General features: G+C 36.1%; 1 pseudogene; it reads left to right on the top strand.

The window, feature by feature from the left end:
- Positions 1–7,091: 7,091 nt before the first annotated feature.
- LOC109044828 overlaps positions 7,092–10,386 on the top strand; it is a 100,283-nt pseudogene continuing 96,988 nt past the window's right edge.

Genomic DNA, 10,386 nt, shown 5'->3' with positions numbered 1-10,386 from the left:
CATTTTATTTGCCACAGTTTGGCGAGTTTTATGCTTCAACTTTAACGTTATTTCACAGTGCAACAATCACCACCTGGTGGTTGCTCAACCTTTTAATTTTTGAACAGGGACTTGTTAAGAAGACAAATAGAAGGAAACCACTGCTGCATGTCTCTAGCCTTTCATCAGTGCTGAGGCACAGACTTCACATCAAGCACAAAAGTACCCTTATTTTCTTGGGGGTGCAGGGGTCTGGACCCCAGGGAGAAATGTTTTTTTTTTTTTTTTTTTTTTTATCTAAACAGCACCAAAGCAGTCTGGTTACTTAGAGAGCAGCATTTTTATATTTTCTAGAGAACTTCTGTGGTCAGTTTACAGCATATAGAGAAAAACCCACTATATTATACTTTGCAAAATATATATTGCGCAATATTTACTTTATATACACTCAAAATATATTTAGGCCTAAATGTAGGATTCATGTTTTTGAATTGTATAGCCTATAAATTCGCCATTAATTTGGACTTTACACAGTTTAACATAAAGAAACTTATAAACTTGCCATATTTTAACCATGTTTATACTGAATAAATATTAATAATAAATAACTGTCTTGACAAAGAACAGATTTATGCTGAATTAATTATTTTTAAAAGTATGGTTATTTAAACAAAATCAAATACATGCAAATAGTTACTAATAAATTAAGCCATTAAATATTATGTTTCTTAACTGTGTCATTTATGAATGGGGGGAAAAATGCATCACATTATATTTATTGGTTTATTTTTGTTAAAAATGTACAATCCAAATACAATTCAAATACATAAATCTAAAATTTAGGCTTAAATAATGTTTGAGTATAGTCTAATTTTAACCATATGCACAAATGGTCAAAACATATCAAGGAAAAAAAAAAAAAAAAAAAAAAAAAACAGATAAATAACATTATATGGTAAATAATATTTATATGAATACATTTTATATATAGTATATTAATTCATAAATAGCAATATGTAAAATAATATATAAATAGCAATATAAAAATCCAATGCAATGGAATTTCCATAAACATTCTGTAAAATACGAATTTAGCACTCAGTAAAATGTAGACACTTATCTATATGGCAACTGTGAAAAAGTGACCTGCCCCATAAATCAACTAAATTTGTATTGTTAATTAAATTTAGGTGGCTGCTGAACACAGGCAGGCTTTTCTGCTGAGTTTTAAATATCAGTTTGGAAAATGTTAGAAAGTTATTTCAAAGGTTCTTGGACTCAATTGAACCACAATATGTCATTACCTTCAAATTGATGAGTTTTAGTGTGGTTTTGGAAAGGTTAGAAAGTGGTTTAAATGGTTATATTTCTCCAAGGGCATCGCGGCACCTCCTCTGGGAAGTTTCAAATAAATCCCAGAAATAATGTTTTTTAAAGAACTGCAGATATCTCTAGCATCAGCTATAAGGTCAATGTTCACGACTTCTAAAGGGAACAATAAGAAGAGTTGCAAAAACGAGATCCACTGCTTGCCAAGAAGAACATCAGAACTCATCTCATGTTTGCACCTGGATGAATTCTGGGAAAATATTCTATGAATATATGAGTACAGCTAATACTGCAAGAACAGTATACAGTAGCCTGTCTAGTGAAACATATAGTGATAGCTTGATTCTCTGCTGATGTTTAGCTGCCTTGGGAACTGGATTAGTTGTTATTACTGCAGGAAGCATAAGTTCTGTTGTATATCAGGTCATTTTTATGGAGAATATCCATCCATCTCTGTGTAAGCTGAAGCTTAAGTGTAACTGGGTGATGCAGCCAGAAAACAAATCATAACGCAGAAGCAGTTGCATGAAAGGAAACAAGAATGCATGTTTTGGAGTAGCTTAGTCATGTTCTGACCAGTGACCAATGGTGCTCTGCAGTATCTGTCTGTGTGTGTGTGTGTGTGTGTGTGTGTGTGTTTGTGTGTGTGTGTGTGTGTGGTGTGTGTGTGTTGTGTGTGTGTGTGTGTGTGTGTGTGTGTGTGTGTGTGTAGTATATATATATATATATATAGAATGCAGAACACCATTGCACAATTGTACTTGTTATTCCTAAGTACAGTATATTGGTTTTCTTAGACATTAAGTCAATACTTTAAAACAGTAATAACAATTCATTATCAAAGAAGCCCTGGATTTATTTTGATGTTACCTTGTTATCATGATGTAAGCCCCAGCAGATATCTAACTATAATGTCAGCATGTGAAGCAGCAAAAAGAAGGATAACACTGTCACCAGAGTGAAAGCACTACATGGGACAAGGGCAGCTGCCAGCATCATAACTTCACAGGGCATTAATTGTTTCACTGCTGTCAGCAGGATTGTCTCTCTTCGTTGAACCCTAGCCAGGGAGCAGCCCATCAGCCAAATTGGGCTGTAGGTGTGTAAGTAAGAGTTCCAGGGGAATAATGTTTTCGCAATACAGACCTAGGTGTCAAACTCAATTTCTGAAAAAGTGCTGAGGCCAGGCAGAACTCTCAGCCTTTGGTAATATTCACAGCAGCGACTTGAAATGTGCAACTGACAATTATACATACTTACGGAATGAAACCTTGCTCAAAAACTGATCAGAAAAAGTTTTTAGTGTTCATAAAAATGAATGTAAATTAGAAGATTCCATTTTTGCTTGCTGGGTGAGAAAAAAAAAAAAACACTGGCAAAATAATATATTTACATTGAAGTAGCAATACTGGGGCCAGAACATCATAGAGACCTACAACCATTCTGAATAGCAAGCATCTATTAATTGTATAGCCAAAAAAACAAAACAAAAAAAAAACACATGCTTAAAGGAATAATTCTGCCAAAAATGAAAATTTACTCACCATCAGGCAACCTAAGATGTAGATGAGTTTATTTCTTCATTGGAACAGGTTTGGAGAAATGGGCGCTGTCAGAGCCCAAACAGCTGATAAAATCAACACAATGATCCATGGGCGCTGTCAATAATCCATGCAACTCCGGTCCGTCAGTTAATGCCTTGAAGGGAAAAGCTGTGCATATAATAAACAAATCCATCAAGACATTTTTGACATCAAACCATTGCTTCTGGCTAAAATACAAGTCTATCCATAATATTGCTTTCACAGTGAAAAAGTTATCTCATCTGAACCAGAAGAGACATATGCACAGATCAAGCAATGTTACAAGTGAAAGCAGAAACAGTTCCAAAGTTTTTCACAGTTATGGGTTTGTGGCTTTTTATGTGAGAGGATAACAGTGGATGGACATCTTCTGGAGGAAGTGTTATTATGGATTATGTACTTTTTTTTTTTTTTTTGGGGGGGGGGGGGGCATTAAATTGAAGATTAAAACTTCAGTTTAAAGTCAAAATGTCTCAATGTTTTAATTGTTTCTTAGAGACACACAATTTTTACTGCATGATGGCCTGAGGGTGAGTAAATTTTCAGCAATTTTTCATTTTTTCTTTAAGCAGCAGCATAGCAGTGATGAGGACATCTACCAAAACCCACAAAAAAATATTTGTAGTCCTGAGGTGGATAAACCAGTGTAGTCAGGAACACACTTTCTCATGCCATGACCCCTTTCTGAACTGTTCTTAAAGACTGCAGCTGTCTGGCCTCGATTTCCAGGCAATTGTACAATTGCTGAGACTCAGTGCACAGGGATAAGCTGTTCTTTTTAAAGTCAGGCTGGAAATGTTAGAAACACAAGCCTCTTTCATCCTTGGCAACTACATTTCTCAAGTTCAGCCATTCACATATTATATAATATAAAATATAAATATATATAAGATGGTCAGCTTCTTGGTAATTGGCTTTGCTCAATCAGTTAACAGCCTTGAGAGGTTAAATGCTTTTGTTAACAGGCTTGTTAGTTTGAAGGGGACACTTGATGGACAGAAATTGCAGAGTTGCGCTAATGATGAAGCAGGAAATAGCAGTGCCACTCAAATGTTTCCTTGCAAGGAGGACAACCACAGCCAATCAGATTCCAATCCATGTGAAAGCCCATAATTGATTAGATTGTCATAGTGGAATTCATAACAGTACTGTCATTCAGACCTGGGGCCTTTAGGTGAGTCTGTATCAAATAAAGTCTGAAAAAAAAAATCATGACATTATTTATCTATATATATATATATATAATAATAATAATAATAATGTCAGGAAAACAAGAGATGACTGATAAGCACTGTATTCTGTGATAGGCATAGTCTTTATTTAGCGACTTACCATTTTAAAAACTAAGATGCTTCGCAGTTAATGTTTAGCCTAAGTATGTTCATATATTAATGTTATACTAATTGTGAAAATCAAATCATGATGGAAATTTATGAGGGAACACATGGCTGCTAAATGCTAATTATCTTATCGGCTGTAGCCTACTTGGGACCAAACTACATTTCCCACCATCCTCTGTGGCAGCGCGAGCATGATAAAATACACAGATAAATCATCTAGTACAGTGGTTCTCAACTGGCTTGGCTTTGGGACCCGCGTTTTCCCATGATCATCAAGCCGAGACCCAATATATATATATAATATATATATATATATATATATATATATATATATATATATATATATATATATATATATATATATATATATATACATCATTTTTTTCACATTTAATGTTGCTGCCTTATGATAAACTTCTTTAAATTACTTTTTTTCCACATCAGTCTACACTCCATACACCATACTGATAAAGCAGGAAAACAGAATCGTCACAACTTCGTACATTTTTATTTAAAAAAAAAATAATAATAATAATAATTAATAAGTACAATGCATAAGTATTCATACCCTTAACTTAATATTTAGCCGAAGCACCTTTACAGTCTCAAGTATTTTTTGTTTGATGCAACAAGCTTTGCTCATCAGCATTTGGCAATTATCTGCCATTCTTCTCCTCATCTCTTCACCACTCAAGCTCTGTCAGGTTCTCGTCAGGTTGGATGGGGGCAGATGCACATTTTTTTTTCAGGTTTCTTCAGAAATATTTGATTGGGTTCAAGCTCAGGCTGTGGCTTGGCCACTCAAGGACATTCACAGAGTTGTATACAACCTCTCTTGCTGTGTGCTTAGGGTTACTGTCCTGTTGGAAGACTAACCTTCTGCCCAGTCTGAGATTCTGAATGATCTGGACTGGGTTTTCATCAAAGCTATCTTCTACTCTGATGAGTCCCTCAGTCCCTGCCGCTGAAAAACAGCCCCACAGAATGAGGCTGCTACCAGCACACTTTACTTTTGGGATGGTACTGTGCAGGTAATGAGCAGAGCTGGTTTCCTTCAAACATGATGCTTAGAATTGAGGTTCATCAGACCAGATAATCTCGTTTCTCAGAGTCTGAGGGTCCTTTAGGTGCTTTTTTGTGAATTCCAAGCGTGTTTTCATGTGTCTTAACTGAAGAGAGGATTGAGTTTGGCCACACCACCATAAAGACTGGATTGGCAGAGTGTTGGAGTGTTTGTCCTTCTTTAGACTTCTCCTATCTCCACATATGATCATGGAACTCAACTACAGTGACCACCAGGTTCTTGGTCACCACTGAAACCACAGCCCTTCTCCATCAGTTGCTTAGTTTGGTCTGAAGGCCAGCTCTAGAAAGAGTCCTTGTTGTTTCAAACATCTTCCATTAAGGGTAACAGAGACTACATGCTTCTGTGACCCTTCAATGAAGCAGATTTTTTTTTCTGAACTCTTCCACAGATGTTTCTGAGCTCTACAGGCAGTTCTTTTGACCTCAGTGCTTGTTTTTTGCTCTGATATGCATTAACAGCTGTTAGACCTTTTATTAAGATGTGTGTGCCATCCCAAATCATATCCATTCAATTGAATTTGCCACAAGTTAACTTCACTTGAAATGTAGCAACATCTACAAGCAAAATAAATGCTCCTGAGCTAAATTTCAACTGTCCCAGATAAGGGTATGCATACTTATGCAATGGAATCATTTTATTTTGTTTATTTTTAATACATTTGCAAAGATGTTAAAAAAAGTTTTTTTTTTTTTTTTTTTTTTTTTTTTTACAGTTATGGTGTATGGAGTGTTGATATTTGTGGGGGTTAAAAGCAGTTTAACATACGGCAGCAACAAAACAAAACGTGATCAAAAAAAGGGCACTTACATTCGCAAGGCACTGTATACATACATACACATCTATACATATACATACATACATTAACAAAAATGAAGTTAAGACTCTTAAGAATACGACTTATAGCCTACTGAATAAACATCCTAAGGTAAGGCTAAATAGCAGTCCCAAACGGTACAAATACAGTTAAGTTGGTATGAGCCACCACAGTCATTTAAACATATAAAACTGACACAAAGTGAAAATAACATGGTATAACATTGCTTTATGAATTATTCCACGAACACCAGAACGGAACCAAAAAAAAAAGGTAGAATGGGTCGTTTCTAATTGTTCTTATGTCATTCGATCTAACATAGATTGTTGTGTCACCCACTAGTTTTCCTGAGGAAATGTCGAGTGAGAGTGAAATGTGAGGGGAAGAGATTGCTGCTGGAGATGTCAGTTCGCCAGAAGAGGGCATTCGGATTCTGTCTGATAAAGTTATGGTGCGACAGGCGGTTTGTGGTTAACCACTCACAATCCTGCTGCATCTCTGTACTGTCGGGAACTGTACAGGAAAGGAGAAACATTCCCGATGGAGTGGAGTACACTTCCAAACAGTATTCTACGAGTGCAGTAATTTTGGACTGCATTGAAATCTTCTAAAGACAATAATTCTCATTGATATTATAATATCCACGGATTTATCTACGGTAAGCATCATCCGTTCGGGAAAGACAGTATTTGCGCAGTATGCTTCGATGGAATATGATGAGACGGAAGGGGATTGCTGGGATTTCCATAAGTTTGACTTGTGCTAGATAACTTGGATTTGGAATCACGCGTCTTCGGCTCTGTTTGTGACTTAAAGTATAATTTTAGGATTTAAAATGGATTATTTCTGTTCGAGTGGATGTTTATGACGATAATTTTGTTTTGTGGGGAATTGAAAGATATGGTCAGTGCAGTGGTCAGTCAGGAGAGACTGAAGATTTCCCGCGCCTGCTCTGCGGGGCGGTGGAGGACTACAGGCGGCTGCTTGTGGAAGAACCGAACCATCTGAGGAGAGCGCGTGCCATGCCGTTTCGGGTCTCGAGCGGTAGAAAGCTGTAAAACCTGTGGCCAGGAGTTGACTGAGACGCGGCTATGGGTAAGTTTGCGTATTCCCATCGGCCTTAAGTGAGCATCTAAAACACAGTGAATTTTCTGCAGTTTTATTCATGTTACAGTGCAATGTTAGTTGTCTTCAAACGGTGTCGATGCAGTAAAACTAAGAGATTGCCTGTGCTTTGATAAGAATAAAATGTCCATACATGTCGATGTATGTATTCCTATGATGCTCTCTTTAATTTGTATGCATCGATTTATTTTGCATTTGAGAATCACATATATTTCTTGCTCAAATCTGACCATGCACTCACTTCAGCTCACAGTGGTATCTGTTGAGGTACAGTCAAGTGTATGTATGGACTGTTCATTTATTCGCTGGGCATTTATTCATTATTTATTTTTTATTTATTTATTTATTTATAAATAAACTGATTTTTGTCATAATGATATCTAATGATCATTGTACTACACCAAAAAACACATGTATGAATATTTAATTTAATATTTATGCTACTACTAATATACAACTGTAAAATGTTTCAAACGCGATTCTAAAGCATTAATGCTGTTATTCATGTCATTATATTTGTGCAGATCTGTTTTTTCATCTAAATGGTAGCAAATTCATTTCAATCTGTGGTTTGGACTATAGATATTAGGTCTAATTTGTTAAACTGCGTATTTCTCATTTGAGAATGGTTCTTATCTACAAAGTTGAGTGTCTATACCCATAAATGCTTAGGAGCTTCAATTGTGATCCACCAAGTGATGTCATTCATCCACATACCTGTCAACCAATTAAGTTGAAAAGTGTGAATATTGGTAAAAATATCGGTCAGGCTTATTGTCGGTTCTTCATCTATCACTGATTTAAAGAGCAGACTGATGCCAACTCATTGATTAACACTGGAATGCTTATTGAACCTCATTTTTGGCAGCAAGGCAATTTCTCAGAGTGTGTCTGTGCATTATTGATAGTGTGGAGTTCGCACACAGATTTTCTTTCGTAGATTTCAGACTTGCATGTGATGTTGGAAAAGGTGCACATTATGTGCATGCATTGTGGTATGTATGCACATTTTTTACAATGTAAGTGTGCATACAATGCCCGAAGTGCCTAATGAATTGTTGTTCAGTTTTCATAATTAGCTTGTTTGAGCAACTGAGCTATTTCTTCATCATCAAAGGAAGGCGAAGCCATGGAGATTTTATTTATTGACAGAAAACAAAGAGGACACAATCAGTATGCATTGCATTAGTGTTAACAATGTCTGTGACTTTAGATGTTAATCTGTGTTTAATTTTGCATTTATTAAAGGATGCGTATTAGTTTCTTTTATTACTTGTTTGTTTTTATTTTTTTTTTCATTATTTAACTAAGCACTGTTATTAACTAAGACGCAGACCTTCTCACGGCCACATTAGAGTACTTGATTATAGATATACTTTCAATCATTTTACAGGGGCTATTTGACAGATATGTGACCTGCTCTAATTGTTATTTGTTAGTGATGTGCAGCAAGATGGCCTTCCACGGCTCATAAAATGATGAGCTATGCTTGCTGCCTTGGAGCACTGTAGTGGAAGATCTTGACAGCAAACATAAAATAACCAACCTGGCAAAAATTTTGGAGCGTCGCTGTGAAGGGTATGTAGGCCTGTGCAAAGACAAATTCAGTTTTACATCCAGAGGAAAAAGTGTAATTGCATCTGAATTAAGAAAAGTAGCAGTGCAAGTTTTCTACAAATTCATTTTTTATTAGACTTTGCTTAGATCATTAACTATATCAGCATCATTTCATTAGCAAATGTCATTAAGCTGATACAGTCTGATTGTCTGGTTAGTATGAATGGGAGCCAGTGACGTAATTACTTTATTGTATCACAGCCTGCTTTGCATCAGTTGTTGGCAAATGGACACTCATGGATATCAGCACCTCTGTTCTTTGTTTTTGTGATTGTTATTAATCACAGTCAGTGGATCCCAAATCATTGTTTGAACACTGATGTCAAATAAAGACATATAAGAATGTCATTGTAATAAATAAGAAAATAGCAAACCATTTTTTGGAAAGGAAAGATGGAACTTTTTAATTAAAACATTTGACAAAAGGAAGTTTGTTAGATTCTACATCATAGGTCTTCAACCCTGCTCCTGGGGACCCACTGTCCTGCAGAGTTCCACTCCAACCCTAATCAAACTGATCAAGGTCTTCAGGATCACTTGAAAAGTCACATGCCAGGTGTGCTGAAGCAGGTTGGAAATAAACTTTGCAGGACAGGGGGTCCCCCAGGAGCAAGGTTTAAGACCTATGTTCTACATGATATGATAACAATAGATGAGCTTTACAAAATGAATCAGAAAGTGTCTAAATAACTGTCTTATCAACTTGGCCAAACTTAACAGCTGTTGATGGCTAAGAAAAGTGTAGGTAATTCTGAGATCTACCACCATTTCATTTGTTTAGAAGAGGGTTTGATATTTTGTTGTCTGATGCAGTGATTTCATTTGTAGGTGTAATGGTAAGTGCATTTACTGTAGGCCATGGTATATTACAATCACAAACAGGAGGTGCATTAATAAAGTTCATGACCATTTGATTCTGATAAGCCATTAAATGTCATTAAATAGAGTACCTTATAAATATTTTCTCCTCTTCAACCTCAGAGAACATCTGGCAAAATTACTGTAACATAGCACTGATTCATCTAAACTGCTCTTTTTCATACGCATGGTTTTTTAAATGTTTGGATGGGTCTGCAGTGATTTTGCTTTCAATATTGGATATTTCATAACCACTTTCATGAATTCTTAGACAATATTAATGTGTCATAGCTACATTCTTCATCTCATACAGACACAAATTGCCTTATGAACTTAATTTCAGAATGTAATTTCTAGGAAGCTTTGTAAAAGTTTATGCATCTAGGATTGAATTGAATTGAACCCCCCCCCCCCCTCTTTTTCTGTCTTACAGCACAGCATAGGAATGAAGGCCAGAAAGACACAGCACAAATTATAAAATCCCATTACTGGAAAATGTCCAGGCTTTGGTCAAGACCTTCACAAAAAGAACATGTGTATTTTACCCAGACCTCTAACCTCTTGCGCCAATGTTTAGTCGGGAACTCACTGCTGATATAATGCTTCGCTTCATCCCCCCATCACCCCCATTTATTTTGACAAAAACAACACCCA

Source organism: Cyprinus carpio, unplaced genomic scaffold, assembly GCF_018340385.1.
Source record: "Cyprinus carpio isolate SPL01 unplaced genomic scaffold, ASM1834038v1 S000006657, whole genome shotgun sequence".
Lineage (NCBI taxonomy): Eukaryota > Metazoa > Chordata > Actinopteri > Cypriniformes > Cyprinidae > Cyprinus > Cyprinus carpio.
Note: the sequence above shows the minus strand (reverse complement) of the source record. Positions and strands in the feature narration are given on the sequence as shown.